This window comes from Pteropus medius, unplaced genomic scaffold, assembly GCF_902729225.1.
Source record: "Pteropus medius unplaced genomic scaffold, Ma_sr-lr_union100, whole genome shotgun sequence".
Classification (NCBI taxonomy): domain Eukaryota; kingdom Metazoa; phylum Chordata; class Mammalia; order Chiroptera; family Pteropodidae; genus Pteropus; species Pteropus medius.
In genome coordinates this window covers 22,526,664-22,543,019 of record NW_024340692.1, presented here as the reverse complement: position 1 = coordinate 22,543,019, position 16,356 = coordinate 22,526,664, and the positions used below count along the sequence as shown (strand labels likewise).

Sequence of the window (16,356 nt, the reverse complement as noted above, 5' to 3'; positions counted from 1 at the left end):
TGTCTGGTGAAGGCCTGATTCCTGGTTCATAGACAGCTGTCTTTCACTGTGTCCTCACATGGCGGAAGGGGAAATTGGGCTCTCTGGAGTCTCTCTGTAAGGGCACTCATTAATCATGACCTAAGCTTTGACCTCATGACCTAAACATCTCCCGGAGGCTCCACCTCCTAATATTATCACCTTGGGGATTAGGTTTCAACATATGAACTTGGGAAGACAAACATTCAATCTATAGCATCCTCATTCTCAATAGATAGATAACACAGGTATACACACACACATCTACATACATATGTGTGTTTAGGATTTTTTTAACTGAGTCTTTTAAAGTTTTAGACCTCGCTCTTAAATAGTCCATCATTGATCTCTTAATGACAAGGTCATTCTCTTATATAACCACAATACAGTAATCACATCTAAGAAAATTAAATAATAATTTCATAGTATCATATAATACCAACCTAGAATATGCATATTTTTATTTTTTAAAAATGCTGCTGAAGTCTCTCCAAAGCATCCGTACTAATTTATTGTTCCCAACAGCAATGCATGAAATTTTCAACTTCCCCACATATTCACCAACATTTTATTATTATCTGACTTTAACTTTTGCTACTCAGATGGATGAAAAGTAGCACTTTAACATTTACATTTTAAAACAGGAAAAGTCAGCCATAAAAACATGTAGTTCAAGTTTAAAGTAGAAATGAGATCCCAATTTGGCTTCCAGTACAGGGTAATAAGCTCCATGTCTGTGAGCAATTGAGAGTAGGAGGCTCATATTTTTCTGAAGATTTAGGAAGGAAAAATAATGCAGCTCAATTTTTCCTTTTATAAACACAGACCTTTCAGCGAAAAAGTCTTGTCAGAGAATGTTTTGACACAATTATCTTGGGGATCTGAACTTTTTTCAGTAAAGTCTTAATAGTTAATATTTTAAAATTCATTTAAAATAGGTAACTTTAGTATTAGAATAGCCTACAGGATATGAACCTTTGACATTGAGAATAGGGAGGGAGGAAATGGAACAGACTGTATCCCTGCTCGCCATGACATTAAAACTGATTCGAAAACTTAAAATTTTTAGCAAAACGCTTAGGTTTAAACTTTGACAACGAATAGATGTAATATGCTCATAACCAAATGGGCATAGAATTTTGTTTACCTATTTATGTATAAGTAATAAAAATAAACACTGTATCCCTATTACCCAGCAATTACCGCTATTAACATTTGGTGACTATAATTTCGACTTAAAACTGTATGTGTGTGTGTGTATGTATGCATGCAGGCATAAAAGTCATCCAGATCACTTTCACCTTAAAATAACAATAACACTTATTGAGTACTATGGGCTAAGAACTGCTCTAAGTGCTTGTACTATGATCATTTCCATTTTCCAGAGGAGGCCATTGAGGTTCAAGGTTAGGCAGCAGGTGAGTGGCAGACCTAGAATTTGAACACAGGAACCCTCTTAACCTTTACTATACAACCTCCTGTCTTATGCATGACTTTCTCATTTACTGTACTGGAAGCATCATTCCATTGTCAATAAGTACTCATCTGCATCGATTTTCATAGCCATATAATATTTTCATTGTATGGAGTCAACATAACTAATTGAGTTCATCTTCTACTGTTGTGCATTTAATTTTTCTTTGTTTGCTAGTGTGTATAACACTGATCTCTGTCCCATTACATATGTCTTTGGCCACCTGATATATTTAGGTTACATATCTTAGAATTGGAATTTCTGGATGATATAATATCACATTTTGAATGATGTTGATACAAGCTGTCATATTCTTCCTATTGCAGTGCACAGGTACTGCAGGCATAAATTGGAACGGTTCTCTGTTTTCTTATATTCCCACTAATGCTGGAACTTCTGTCAAATTTTTACCTCTAATGGGCAAAATATAGTATCTCAAAGTTTTAATTCATACTCTTTTATTATAGTGCAAATATTTTTCATATATATATTTGTATTTTCTTTTTGTTAATTGTCTTTTTGTACTTTCTATGTTTTTTCTTCCATTGATACCTTTAAAAAACTCACAATAGCTCTTTAAATGAAAAATTCTTTGTTGGAATAGTTTTTTCCTAGCAAGGGCTTTGGGTTTTTTTTCCCCCCACATTTTTTTCATGGTGTATTTTAAAGTTGTTTATATTAAAATAGTCCAAATTTCCCCAGTGCAATATTGGACAAATATTCACCTTTACTTTCTTGAAGTATATTGATCATTTAAATTTATTAGCATGTAAATCTCTAACTCATTTTGGAATGAATTTATTGTGACATGCCATACAGATCTGATTTTTTTTCCATATGTTTAAGGTCTAGTGCCAATACTATTTATTGAGATGCCATTCATGAAAATGGTAGATATGGTCCCCAGCACACAGGTTCTTGGTAAATAATTCTTGCCTTACTCTCTCCCTGTCTGTCTCTTGCATAGTCTTAGGCAGAGGTGTAAAGTAAGGGGCCTTGCCATATTCAAGAGTTAGATCAGAGGAGGAGAAATGAGGAGCAAGACTAATAATTGAAATTTCACCATTTCATTAATGATAAGTATTTATGCAGCTCTTCCGAATGATAATATGAGAATTGTTAGTTTCCATAGGCTAGTTCAGGACTTTGATATGCCTTTTTTTCTTGAGACGTGCTTTTCCAGCAGGTCATGTCATCGCTGGAGAAATGGGAGATTTGCTCATCTCTCAACCTCTCAAAGCCTCCAGGTTTCCTTCACTTTTTACCACCAAATCCCCACCAAAATAACCAAAAAAGCAAACATGTAAATAAATAATCCCCCTGAATCTGGAGGTTATAGATTCTTTCTAGTTTATTTGAAAACTTTTTGGAAATAATTGTCTGCTTGTGTTCAGTTTATTTATATTAAGGCTGTATTACAAATATTGCTGCTCTAAAATTACTACAGATATTTTCTATGAAATAAACCAAGTAAACAAAAATGATTATCTTTTAAAAAAACACAAAGATCATTCCACTGATCCCTTTTCTTATTGTTTCTTGTTTCCCAAGATGCTGCTCAGACCTGGTAAGACAATAGTTCTTTCCTTGCATTTTCCACTATATTTTCTCCTGTAGGGCTGGAATTAACCAGACTTTTGGAGCAGGGGAGGGTTCTGTGAAAAAGGGCTTCAGATTCCGTCTTGGAAGCAGCTTTGGTCCCTGATGGCCTCGTGATTTGGGATCACTGAAAGGGTAGAGAGGTAGGTGTGTGTGTGTGTGTGTGTGTGTGTGTGTGTGTGTGTCTGTCTGTCTGTCTGTCTGTCTGTCTATGTCTATGATGAGATCCCAATTGTTCCAGTCCCTTGACTTATCTTGTGTCTGCCACAGATGTACTTCACAAAGGAAGGAAGAAAGCTGAGGTGGACACAGAGTTTTATGTCAGCGAGTGGTTGACCAGATATCCTTATCCAGATGCAGAAAGTTAAAGACCTTGCTTATATGCAGGACAGAGTCTGAATTGTAAATAAATCAGTAGATGAATGGAAATTGAATCCTCTAGGAACATGAGAAGATTCAGAATTTGATACAGAATGAGGAAGGAGGGGAGGAAAAGAACAGCTAGAGAGTGTACAACAAACTGTGTCAAACAACATTAGCAAAGGATTCTTGATTTGGATTGTGGTTCATTTGCATGCACATTAAGTTCTGCATAAAGTGGAATAAAAATTTTTAGCTAGTTTGCCAAAGAGATTGAATATTTTCCCTTAAGTCTATAATGGAAAAAAAATTTATCCGCATATGTTGGGGTACGGGTAGGGGCAGGGAAATACTAAGCAGACTGCATGAAAATATTAACTGTCTTCATTAGAAAAATCAGAACTGAATTTTCATTTCCATGTAGGATTTAAAGCAGGAATTAGGCCCATAGTATCATAACCAGTAAGGGAAAAATCTCAAGTCTGGTCTTGAGACCTAATGTAACTAAATGTCCAGTATATGAGAGTGAATATGGAAGTGACTGTTTTAATATGCACACTGTAGCCTATAACTAATCTTGTTTCTCCTGTGGACAACCAGACTTCAGCAAAATCCTGCCAAGGATATCTCATTTCCATCACCCATTAGATTCTGTTTGAATTTCAAAGTGTAGATAATGGTTGGAATAGAGGAGAATACATAAAGTGTGATTTAATGGCTACTTTGAAGATATTTTAAATGTGTTTTTAATTAGTATTGTTGAATTGATTTCACACTATAGTAACTACCTAAATGCATTTTATGATAATGCCTGCATTTGGAATCTAGACGTATATGGTGACGATGGTTCTTTCAGGGTGGATAGTGATTTGAATGTGGTCATGTAACATCACTCCTGATTGTCCTTGGGTAATCTAGTTGGTCCAGAAACACCAGCTAGCTCAGAAGAATCTTAGCATATTTAGCCTATAACATGTTCCATTCTTATGTGTTTTCAAAATTTTCTTCAGTTCTTAAAGATCCTGGGTGAAAACAAATACTCTCTGTTTCAGTCTGTTGTCCTTTCAGCAAATAGCTAAGTCAGATGTTTCTCTACGGGTAGATCTATACCAAAATATATTCAGGCTAGGAAGGCACATCCTGGGTAAAAAGTGAGAAACTAGCAAGTTTTGCCATTGAAATTGACCTCTTTAATCCTGAGTGCATAACGAGCCAGGGAGGCAAGGCACAGGCAAGAGTACAAATGGAAGCCCCTGACTGGTGTCCCCTTGTCACCACGACCTCCCACTCACAATGCAGAGGTCTTTATATGTACTCAGGCCAGCACATCCAAGCTTTGTCCACATTCCCTCACAGACATCTGTCTCTTGGCCACCCTTCAGGCCTAGGGATATGCACACCAGTGACATGTTCACCCTCAAGAGGATGGATTGGGGAAAAGTTCACATAGGCCCTGGAAGTGGGCTTGGGGCCATTTGGGCAGTGAAATTTCAGGGTCTCAAGTGCCTGGAGCATGGTCTTGAAGTTGGGGAGAGGACATGGACTGTAAGTGGGCATGTCTCCTTGGCCGTGTGGCCTCTTTGCTCTCCATTGGGTGGGGAGAGATGAAAGAGGGCCAGAATGAGGCCCTCTAACATCTGAGGCTCCTTTGTTCAACTCTGAGGGTGGCACTGTTTAGAGCCCTGGAAAACGGGAACAATTGCAGGATGTTGTTTCTCTCTGGACTTTTCATTTTTAGTCGGCACACGTTTGAAGGCCTGTTCTGTGCAGATTGTTGGACTAGGTGTTGTGGGAGGATACAAAATACAAAGCTATTTTTAATTTAGTTGTGGGGGAGACAGGAGCCGAACAGAGGATAATTGCAAAATAACTGATTAATAAGGGGAAAATAACTCATAAGCATTGGGTAAGGGAATTCGGGATGAAATAGAGTAAAGTAATGGTCCCGGCTGGAGGAGGAGAGATGGTTTCAGGGCTGTAGGGTTTGACATAGTGGTGTTCAGGGTTGACAACACTTTCAGCAGTTACCGTAAATGTGTGACTAAACCTGATATAAGACAGTGGGGACTAGGGATGGAATGTGGGAGGGTTTGTGTAGAATTAGTGAATCAGAAAATTCAAATTAAAAATAAAACAGTTGAACAATGTATTGACCAAGTTGAACAATGTACTGACATCCCTGAGTCCCAACTTCTGCTGATAAAGTTAAACTGATGTTGCCACACTGATGCAGAAACTTAGTTGCTCACCCACGTTTACTCGGAATAAAGTAACTTTATTTTCAAAAACTTTAAAAAGTTTTTCAATTACAGTTGACATACAATATTATATTAATTTCATGTGTGCAACATAGTGATTAGACATTTATATACCCAACAAAGTGATCATGTCGATAAGTCTAGTATCCATCTGACACCATCCATAATTATTACAGTATGATTGACTATATTTCCTAAAGAAAGTAACTTTAGTTAAGGAAGTTGCTTCACATAGAAAATAAGTGTGAGAGGAAAAGTTGTAAAGAGAAAATTCTTTAGCATCCTAGAAACAGTCCAAATGGTGATTAAGTCAAGCGGAAGCCTCGATCCTCATGTTGGAGATTTAAAAAGTTTGCTATGTTTGTAAAATGTGTAGGAATCCCTTATTCTTTTCATTTCTGTAAAAATCCTACCAAAAGTTATTATATAAAGTTTCTCTGAGTGTTGAGCCTGCAGTTGCCTTCCCAAATAGGCACAGTACTGGATCGACTAGAATGCACCCCCAATTCCTGATGAATTTGGAATCTGTGAATGTGAACGTATTTGGAAATAGGGTCTTTGGAGATGTAATAAAGTCAAGACGTGGTTATACTAGATTAGGGAAGATCCTAAATCCAGTATCACTGGTATCCTTATAAGATGAATGAAATTTGGATGCAGATACACACAGAAGAATGCTGGCCATGTGAAGATAAAGGCACGGATTGGAGTTATGTTGCCACAGACCAAGGCGCATTAAGGATTGTCAGCAGCTGCCAGAAGCTAGGAGAGAAGCAAGGAACAGATCCTTGCTCAGAGCCTCAGTGAGAGAATACATTTCTACTATTTTAAGCCACCCAATTTGTGATACTTTATTACAGGAGCCTAGGAAGGAAATATAGGCATCACTTCCTAGTGGCCCCATTACTGTTAGAAATGCCACCAAGTTCCTGGTCTCAAAGGTGATTCCTGTTGCTAATGTTGTCTCTCAAATGCATTCAAGTTCCCAAACCATTACATTCCTGTCTTCCTCTCCCTTTCTGCAGTTATCATCCATATCACTTGTAACAATAATTGATATTTAGATACTGCCATCAACAATTAAAGTGATTTTAATTCTCACAACAAACAATGACAGTGCTGGTATTATTCTGCCTACTAAATTGAAGAAGAAACTGAGGGTCAGAGAGTTTAAGTAATTTTTCTAATGTCACATGGTTGACTAGAATATTAAAAATCTGAGATTCCAACAAGGTTAGGTCCTTTAGGTCCAAGAAAAAATAACTCAAGCCCAAATGGAGTGCCTGCTATAATTATTTGCCATACTGCCTTCTCCATCATTCCAAAGAAAAGTCTGTAAGAACATGGCTATACCGGCGGGATAAAGTGAGCATAATCCTCAAGTTATCTTCCTTTGCTTCCCCACACTTTGGGGGAGACTCACAGCAAAGGCACCCTAGTGTTGTTAGAATAAGAAAAGAAAGAGCTTATACCTTCCCTACTCCCCCTTATAACAACAAAATTTCTTTTATTTGCTTAATAACAGCCTTAGGAGACATCAAATTGGCTTTTGGTAGAAAGTTATTTTTCCTCCCAAAATAGGTCACTGGACATATAATTAATACAGATAATAGCTATCACATAGACAGATTTCTTGTAGTTGAAATGATCTCTTTTGAATACATTTTCCCACTGTCTTTAACAAAGCAGCTAGTTGAGTTCTGCTTGAGAAAGGAAGGCAAAGGTAAGATGTCCTAAAAGTAACATGGTGATTGATATAACTTGGCCAATATCTTGCTGTTACTTAACCCATGCATTCTTAAACTAGACCTTTCAATGGTAAATTCACATATTTGATCACAGTGGTGGGCTGAAAAACTCCATATACTGATTTGTATATCTACTTAAATCTGAATAAAACTAGTTTCATATTCTTCCAGAACCATGAGAGGGAGATGACTGCATTGTATTTTCAAAGCCCTACAGTTTGGAATTCCCATGCTTTCATTCTTAACCAGATCCTAAATTTTGTTGCACCCATAGCTACTTTTGTTTAACACTTATTTTCATTTAAATTTATCTTTGGGATGGAGAAGGACAGGTAGAAGAGTGGGTCAGGTACTCTGTAGTTGTTGACATTTTGGCAAAATATTTCTGTGTTTCAAAATGTTTACCTCGTGTTTTTGCCAGCCCTTATTGAGGCTTAAGGATTTTAAGTCCATCGTTTCTTTTTAGAGGTTCTTTTCCTTTAAGTGATTTTTGTCTGTGTGCTACTCTTTCTCTTTCAACACAATCAAAATCAAACTTTTGGATAATCGTAACCAGAGGAAGAACAGCTTCTGACTTTGGACTCATTCTTGTGTTAACCATTCTAGGGTCATATTACTCCTCACATCCTTTCAAAGTTTGAGAAGTCAAAGTTTTACCAGAGCCCTGGTGTTAGGATTTCTTGGTAACATTTCTGTAAGAACAGGGGAAGTAAACTGGAAGATTCTAAAACTATTTATGAACATGCTTGCAATTTGTCTTTTTGGAAAGGGAAACAATTATGAGTCAAGAGTAAGACAGCATAAAGTGATCTGACTCTCCTTACAAGTACAATGAGTTGTGTTTTTAGTGGAATCACTGATATTTTAGCTTGTAAACCATAGAGCTTATTTAAATAGTTTCTTTCCTATCCTTTGTGTGGCTTATTCATTTTTGGGGAGAAGTAATTCATGTCTGAGACATTTCTAAAATAGAGTTTTGTCACTAACAATAAGCACTTGATTCTTAAGATTCTGTATATATTGTTACTTTTCCAGAATCTTATACAGATGAGCTGTTGCCATTGAATGAGAAAAGTTATATAACTTTTTATGGACAGATCAGTTAAATGTTTGGTAAGTAACAAAGCTCTCTGGATCGTGTGACTACATACAGGAGATGCATATCAGTCAATGACAGCTGCTTCCTGACATAAAGCAGTTAATACTAAGCTAAACATTTTTATCGAATTTCTAAAGAGTACCACATTTATAACAAATTATAGAAATTTGATCGTATAGGTAAATAGCTCAAATTAATTTAAAGTAAATATTAGCCTCGTCTCATTGCATTTGAACTCTAATACACTTATGGCAAATATGAGAATCACATTATTTTTAATACTTCCAATTAGAAAAACAATTATTTAAAAAGCCTTTGTGATCCAAAATTGTTGCCATGACCTTTTGGCTTTGCTCGATAGAAGAGCTACCCAGAAATTAATTTTGGACTTGAAAATACTTTCTTGATCAAAATGAGGCCCAAAGGTGACAGAAAGTGGAGGGAAATATTTGGAATTGCTGCCATTCTTGGTTAGTCAATAAAGATGATTTTGCAGATTAATGAAAAAATAAGATTATCAAATATAATATACATCATCTTTTGAATTTTGCTCCATTTATTTTATTGTAAGTTTTTTTTTCTCATGTAGTCTGTCAAGCCTCATCACTTAATTTCTCTCACCTTTCCCTTTTTGTTTCAAAAACTTTGTATTCACCTCTTTTGCTGAGAGAGCAGCTGTGAACTCTGTCTCCAATTGTTTCCAGTTCTTTGTTGCCTAGGACATTGTTGCTTCTTGTATGGTGAAAAATAGCACCTCCTCTATTTGCAAAGTACGGAAGCAAGGGAAGGTGACATGCTTGTGATGGTGACATGGGTGTTGGGCAGAAGCAGGCGGAACTGATTTGCATAAGTAAATCTTTATGGTGTTACAAAAATGTTTTCCCTCTGGAAATTGAAAAACAGAGCTCACACAGAGATATTTATGCAGAAATGAAATTGGAACTAGGTATAAAAACCCATCAGCTAAATTGAACGTGATGTAAAAATCTGAGCATTCTAGTGCCAGATAGATTATATTAGTAGAGATTCCCTTGGGAAGAGCCCTGGAGAAGAGCTTCCCAACCAGTCCGTGGACTGAGTGCATCAAAATTCCTGGAGTGCTGGTTATTCCCAGGGCCCTGCAAGGGCCAGTCAGCCTTGAGCTGAGGGGGAGCCCAAGAATCTGCAATTTTATTGAGTATCCCTCCCACCATTGGCTTCAGTGAGTGGGTGTCTTAGTCGATCAGGCTGCTATCACAGAATGCCATATACTGGATAGCTTATAAACAACAAAAATGTATTTCTAGCAGTCTGGAGGCTGGAAATTGGAGATTAAAGTGCCGTCAGGGTTGGGTTCTGGTGAGTGCTTTCTTCCAGATTGTAGACTTCTTGTATCCTCACATGGTGGAAGGGTCAAGGAGGTCTCTGGGTTCTCTTTTATAAGGGCATTAATCCCATTCATGAGGGTTCTAACCTCATGACCTAATCACCTCCCAAAGACCTTCCTAGTACCATCACCTTGGTCATTAGGTTTTCAGTTCATTAGGCTGAATTTTGGGAGGACACAAACATTTGAACCATTGCAGCAGGGAATCATTTGGAATTTTCCTCAACACTAGCCAGATTCTTTCATAAATCAGTATCTTTAGATAACAAGTCCCACGACTGTAGCATTTGCAGGTGCAGAAACTCCCACTGAGTGGGGTGGCCGCTGCCCAGCATCAGCTGCAAGTTAGAAGGGGCAAAGCAGAGTGCCCCACAGTCTCAGCACCCTCAGCCTTCTGTGCTGCTGAGAACTGCTCCTGACTAAAGATTCCAAAAAGAATTTTCTTAACTCATCTGTCTCCACTACCAGGAAACCCTCTTGTAGAACCTGAGCCTCCCTGTGTGAATTGGCACTGGGTCTTAAGTATCCTCATTAGAAAGGGCAACTGGCAGGAAGCCTGCTTCTGTGTGAGGTATCTTTGTATACTCAGATTTCTTGCTTTCCAAAACTGTATTCATCCTGGTCATCTTAGTCAATAAATACCCATTCACTAATATTTACTGGGTTCCTGCTGTCTGCTCTGATTTAGGCTCCAAAGATTCCAGGGAACAAGAGAAATAAGGCCCTGTGCTTATCGAGCAAGCTCATGGGTCACATCAGCATGTCCACACTCTCTTCTAAGCCCATCGGTCTCATAGATCATTTAGACCATGTCACCAACTTCCAGAATTGCATTTCCATTTTTTTTTTTCTGATTCATATTTTGTTCTGTTTATAGTCTGTAAAACTGAGCTAAAAAACAATGACTTCTCATAGGTGGTTTTAGAAAACATCACTGATGATTGAAGGCTACTCTGCCCATTTGAGAAGCTGTATCAGCTCCTCTGGCTCTCAGGGAAGCGGTCTTTACTAAAGATTGTAGGTAAACTTCAGAACAATTGGCTTTCTGTTTAGATGTCTTTGGTCTATCGCTTGGAAAAGATTTATTTTGCTTTGGCCTCTGTTCCCTCTTGGCTCCTAAAAGGCAACTTTTTTCCCTCCATGAGCCTTTTCGTGTATTTAAAATTGAGCTGAAACTTGAACTTCCTATTGCTTTCTCAAATCTCAGAAAGAGTTTAGAATTTAGTGCTAAGAAATGTTCTTGGCCCTTTTTCAATTACATTAGTTTCAACCCTGTTTTTTTTTTTTTTTGTTTGTTTGTTTGTTTGTTTGTTTTGTATCCGGGTGAAGTTCATGAGTAGAATTCCAGAAGCCTCTAGAGAGAAAAAGGGAGAAGTTCCTTTAAGGGTGGAATATAAAAGAGTAAACTTCATATAAAGAGGACAATAATTTGTGTCTATTGTTTTCCAAAATATACCCAGTTTACTGGTGATAGACAAGATGTTTTTAGTTGGTATATTGCTAAGTCTTGTTTATTTTATTATAATATATTTAATTTGATTAGTCATGGCAAATGATGTTGGTTTTTCATTTATGACATTCATGTTTCCTTTTATAACAAGTTTATTTAAGTAAAAAAAATGCAAAAATATTAAATAACCATACAGGTGGCATGTGAATATGATAAAAATTGCAAGATACACAAATGACAGAGTTTTACGAAACACTGTTTAAGTGGGTGACAGGAGTGAGCATCTTGTAGGAAAGATCCCAGCCTTACAAGGTCAAAGGTGAACACCCATCACCCACAGAAAGCAGGAAGCTGGTGGACATGTGCTTTAACTTAAACTAGAACACAAATTTTCAGTATATGCCATCCATGCTAGAGTAACAAGCTGTGTATGTTCAATTTAACCACTTATTGAGCGTCTACTCTGGAAAAGGAAATAAATCACATTTAAGGGATTGGGGAAGGCAGAGGATCCCAGATAGGGCTTTACAGTAAGAGCCTCAGGAGAGTATTCAAGACTTACATGAAAAGCAAATTGGACACCAGCCCAAAGGTCTGCGAGCAAGACCCTCTGAGGGAACCTGTATTACCAGCCAGAGCGCCTTCCCAAAACTTACCTGCTGATTTTATTTCGAAGAACACTTGCAGTAGGATGATGCTAAGCAAGAACCTCAAACAGAGTAGGCTCTTAATGAAAGCGTAAAAGTACTTATAACCATTTTTTCCCCAAAATGTAAAAACCATGAAGCAAAAACCGAATGAAGAAGAGCCATTTTTCTTATTGATATTTGGAACAGTATCCAGAAACAGAATTGTTTCTAAGACATGTTCTTGGCCCTTTCCTCATCTGTGTTTTAACAGCATGGGATCCACGAGTGAAAATCCTTCTGGTTTCCCCACCACCCATCCTCCCCTGTGGCTTCCTACTGAATCCCTTAGTAACCTGACAGTAAAGTTCATCTTCCCACCAAAAGCAGCTCCCAGATTGTCCTTGCTCTCTGCAGTAGTTGAGGCCATGAAGGAGCCCATATCAGCATGTTGGTTTTGTGGGGGATCAGCTGAGAAAGTTCTCACAAAGAGATAAGAAATAGCAGAGTGGACCCATGCTACCAACCCAAACCACACATCCTAATGCATAATTAGTTGGAATGTAAAAGCTAAAGTCACCTAATCCAATCAGCAATAATTTTCATTCAAAAAGACATATCCTTTAGATTTTTCTTTTTACGTGAGCAGAATAAATGGTTATACTCAACATCCAGGTGTTGAGTTTCCATTTAGAATTGATGAGGAAACTCAACTCCTCATCCTTAGCTTGTGTTGTGTCGAGGCTTAAATGAGAGCAAGAGGACCTTCCACACTGAGTCTCTGCTCTCCTGACCTCAGCCCCCCAGTGGTGTGCATCTTTCAAGCTCTCTTCTTTGCCTTTAACTTGTTTTTTTCCTCCACATTTGTTTTTTTATTCTTCAAATAACCACAATATAAAACTGAAGAATATGTTAAAATATAGGTATTGATTGAATATATGTGCCCTTTCTTATTAATTTTTAAAATAATTTTAAACATTTTCTTTTTGAAATTTTCCATGTCCAGAAGCAAAAATCAGTGACATTTCAGAAATGTCAGTGTTTGGGGCTGGTGGTGGGTTGGCTTTAACCTCTTGTAAATGAATGGCCTTTAAAAAGATTCTCTACTGTCAAGTAAAACTTTGTGCTGTGTCTTGAGTGATTTTTTTTCACTTCAGAGCCCAAATTACAGTTTGCCTTAAGATAGGTACATAATCCCTCCATTCACAGTGGCTTTGTGGTGTGTACAATGAAGAAGCGTTAATGTTTGTTTGGGGTAAGGTAGCACTGGACCAGAGGTCTACCCTGCTGGGGTGGAATAGCAGGAAGTGTGACAGTAACAGAGATGGGAGGAGATACAGGAACTTCAGGATTCTACGGGAACAGAGATCTAATCTGATCTGGGACTTTGGACTAAGCCCTGGCAGACTAGTCATCCCCTAGATCCTCATGATATCATATGCGATTTAGGCAGCCAAGAGTCTTCATTGAAATGGTGGCTTCTAGGTCACCTGTTCTCATCACAATCATCTTAGACAATTCACATGTCATTTTTCTGTGGTTGTCCATGATATAAGAGACCTATGGAGAAAAACTGTGACTTCTAACATTTGTTCCATTCACTCCTTCACTTAGCCATGCTTCGAGAGCTGACTATGTAGCAGGCACAGTGTTTGTGGTACACAAATGAGTGGATTCCAAGCCTTACTCTTACTGAACTAAGTGTAGTGAGAGACTTATCTGCAAACAAGCAGTTAGGGAGTGTGCTCCACTAGGGTATCCACAGATGCTTTGAGAGTTCAAAGGGGCAGGCCTAGCTGTGGGGGAGGAAGAGAAGAAATTTCTTCAATGGAGGTGAACCTTGATGGCTGAGGAGGCATTGATGGCCTGGCTTGTAGCCCCAGCTCCGCATTCGTACCCACTTGGTTTGCTGACTCGCAGCCAGGTTCCTCATCTCTGACATGGGAAGACAGCAGCCACCTTGTTTGCCTTTGAAGGAGGAAGAAGGTGATAGTGAGATGGCTTGTGAGGACACTCCCCTGTCTGAAGGTTCTTCTGCATGCCACAGCAGTGCATGCTTACAAGATGGTGGGTCTGCCAGGGCTTAGGGTTCAGTGTGTGGCTGTGAACTTCAGATTTGTCCTCATTAGACCAGCATAAGGAAGTCCTTTTGGTCATGACCCCATCTTCTTCTCTGACAATACCATCTGTCATTAGAGTCTGATTAAGGAAAACCCCATTCTTTTTCTTGCTAGCTGTGTGACCTTGTAGAAGTTACTTAATCAGTCTGAGTCCCAGGTTTCTTGTCTGTAAAATAAAGATGATGATAACAGTACATATTTTGTAGGGCAACTGTGAGAATTAAAGGAGATAATTTGTATAGAGTACCTGGTACATAGTGACTACTCTATTATTTGCTGTTTTGGGGACTGGAGGAGTAACCCGGAAAGGGTCACAGAGAATCAGGATAAGGCTCCTGCTTGGTCACTTCTTGTGGCTGTTCCTGCTGTGGTTGGAGTCATTGCTACCCTCATAGCGCACTGGGTAGTCGAGAGAGGATGCCCCACTTTATTCTTCTTCTATGTTGTTGGTAGTGTAATAAATGAGACCAAATGAATTCTTTATCACTATTGTGTATTCAGAAAATACTGGAATATTATTCAAGCCTTTAAAAGGAGGGAAATTCTGACACACTACACTACAGTAAGGATGAACCTTGACGACATTATGCTAAGGGAAGTAAGCCAGTCACAAAAAGACAAATACTGTATGATTCCACTTACATGGGTTACCTAGTCAAATTCATAGAGACAGAGTTGAATGGTGGATATCAGAGGCCAGGGGGAGAGAAGAATGGGGAGTTGTTTAACGGGTATAGAGTTTCAGTTCTGCAGGATGTAGAGTTCTGGAGATTGATTGCACAACAATGTGAATGTACTTAATACTACTAAACTGTACACTTAAATTTTGTTATGTGTATCTTACCACCATTTTTTTTTTTTTTAGCTTATTGCCAAGTGTCAGGCACTATACTTGGCACAAGGAGAGACAGTTGAATAAAAACAAACATGGCCCCCATCTACCTTATGGAACTTATAGGCTGGTAGGAGAGACACATGTTAAATGGAGAATGACATTAATGGGCAAAAGTACAGGAACGTATATTACAAAGAGTAGCTCATGGTACCATGAAAACCTACAATACAAGGACTTGACCTTGTCAGGGAGGCCAGGCCAAGGGCAAAGGTGAGCAGGAAGAAGGCAAACCATTTTAGGAATGTGCAAAGTGTGTGCCAAGGCTATAAGAAGGGAGAGTTTGAAAAGACAGCGTGGTTGGAATGCAGAAGGTGGAAGAAAGTGTGTTGTGAAAAGTGGCTGGTGAAGATGGAGCAGCCAGACCATATAGCCTTGTTGGCCATATTACGTTTTATCTGTCTTTCTGAGCAGAGTGGGAAATCTTTGAGGGTTTTGAACTGAGGATGGAAAAATGGACAGAAAAGCAGGTTTGTGTTTTGAAAAGATCAATCTGAAGGATTTTTTTTTTTTTTGAGAAAAAATATTATCAAATACTAAGAGTTGTCTTAATTTTCCACATGGGAAAAATTGAACAAATCTGCTAGGTCAGCGGTCCCCAACCTTTTTGGCACCAGGGACTGGGGCTCCTATGAGAGTCTAATGCCTAATGATCTGAGGTGGAGCTGAAGCGGTGATGTTAGTGCTGGGGAGAGGCTGCAAATACAGATGAATCCGCTAGCTAGCCTGCCGCTCACTTCCTGCTGTGCGGCCTGGTTCCTAACAGGCCACGGACCGGTACTAGTCTGCAGCCCCAGGGTTGGGCACCCCTGCACTAAGTGTTTCTCAGGGCCCCAATTTGGATACAGATGGACACTCATATCCCATAAGTCTTAACAGTTACAGGTTATAATTAAGCTAACAAACTATTATCAATATGTTCTATCTTCCTACCCTCGAAACATGTTTCTGTAACTAAAATGTCTAAAAAGATATGTATAACTACATTTTTTTGTGAATAAGAGTCAGCAAAACAACAAAGATGATTGAATTTAACTATAAATGTACTGTCTTGGTATTCTGTTGGGTCAACGAGATGTGTGTGAGTAATAAAATAAAGATTTTATAGTTAAATTATTTTTTTTCCGTAATTTTTTCTTTATAGAAAAATCACTAATAATGTTTTAATTAAGGTTTTCATATAATTTGTGTTCTTTTGATAAATATTGTTAGACAACTTTTCTTATTTTGTAACAGCTTTACTAAAATATAATTTGTATACCATACAATTCACACATTTGAAATGTACACCTTGAGTCATTTTAGTTTGAGATAGCTTTTCAATCATTTCAATTAAAAGAAACTTT

At 38.2% G+C, this 16,356-nt stretch overlaps 1 protein-coding gene across 1 annotated transcript in view; it reads left to right on the top strand.

Annotated features, from left to right (window-relative positions):
• The window catches only part of GNA14 (G protein subunit alpha 14), a 150,915-nt gene that overhangs the window by 58,553 nt on the left and 76,006 nt on the right, over window positions 1–16,356 (top strand). The gene's annotated exons all lie outside the window — the stretch shown is intronic.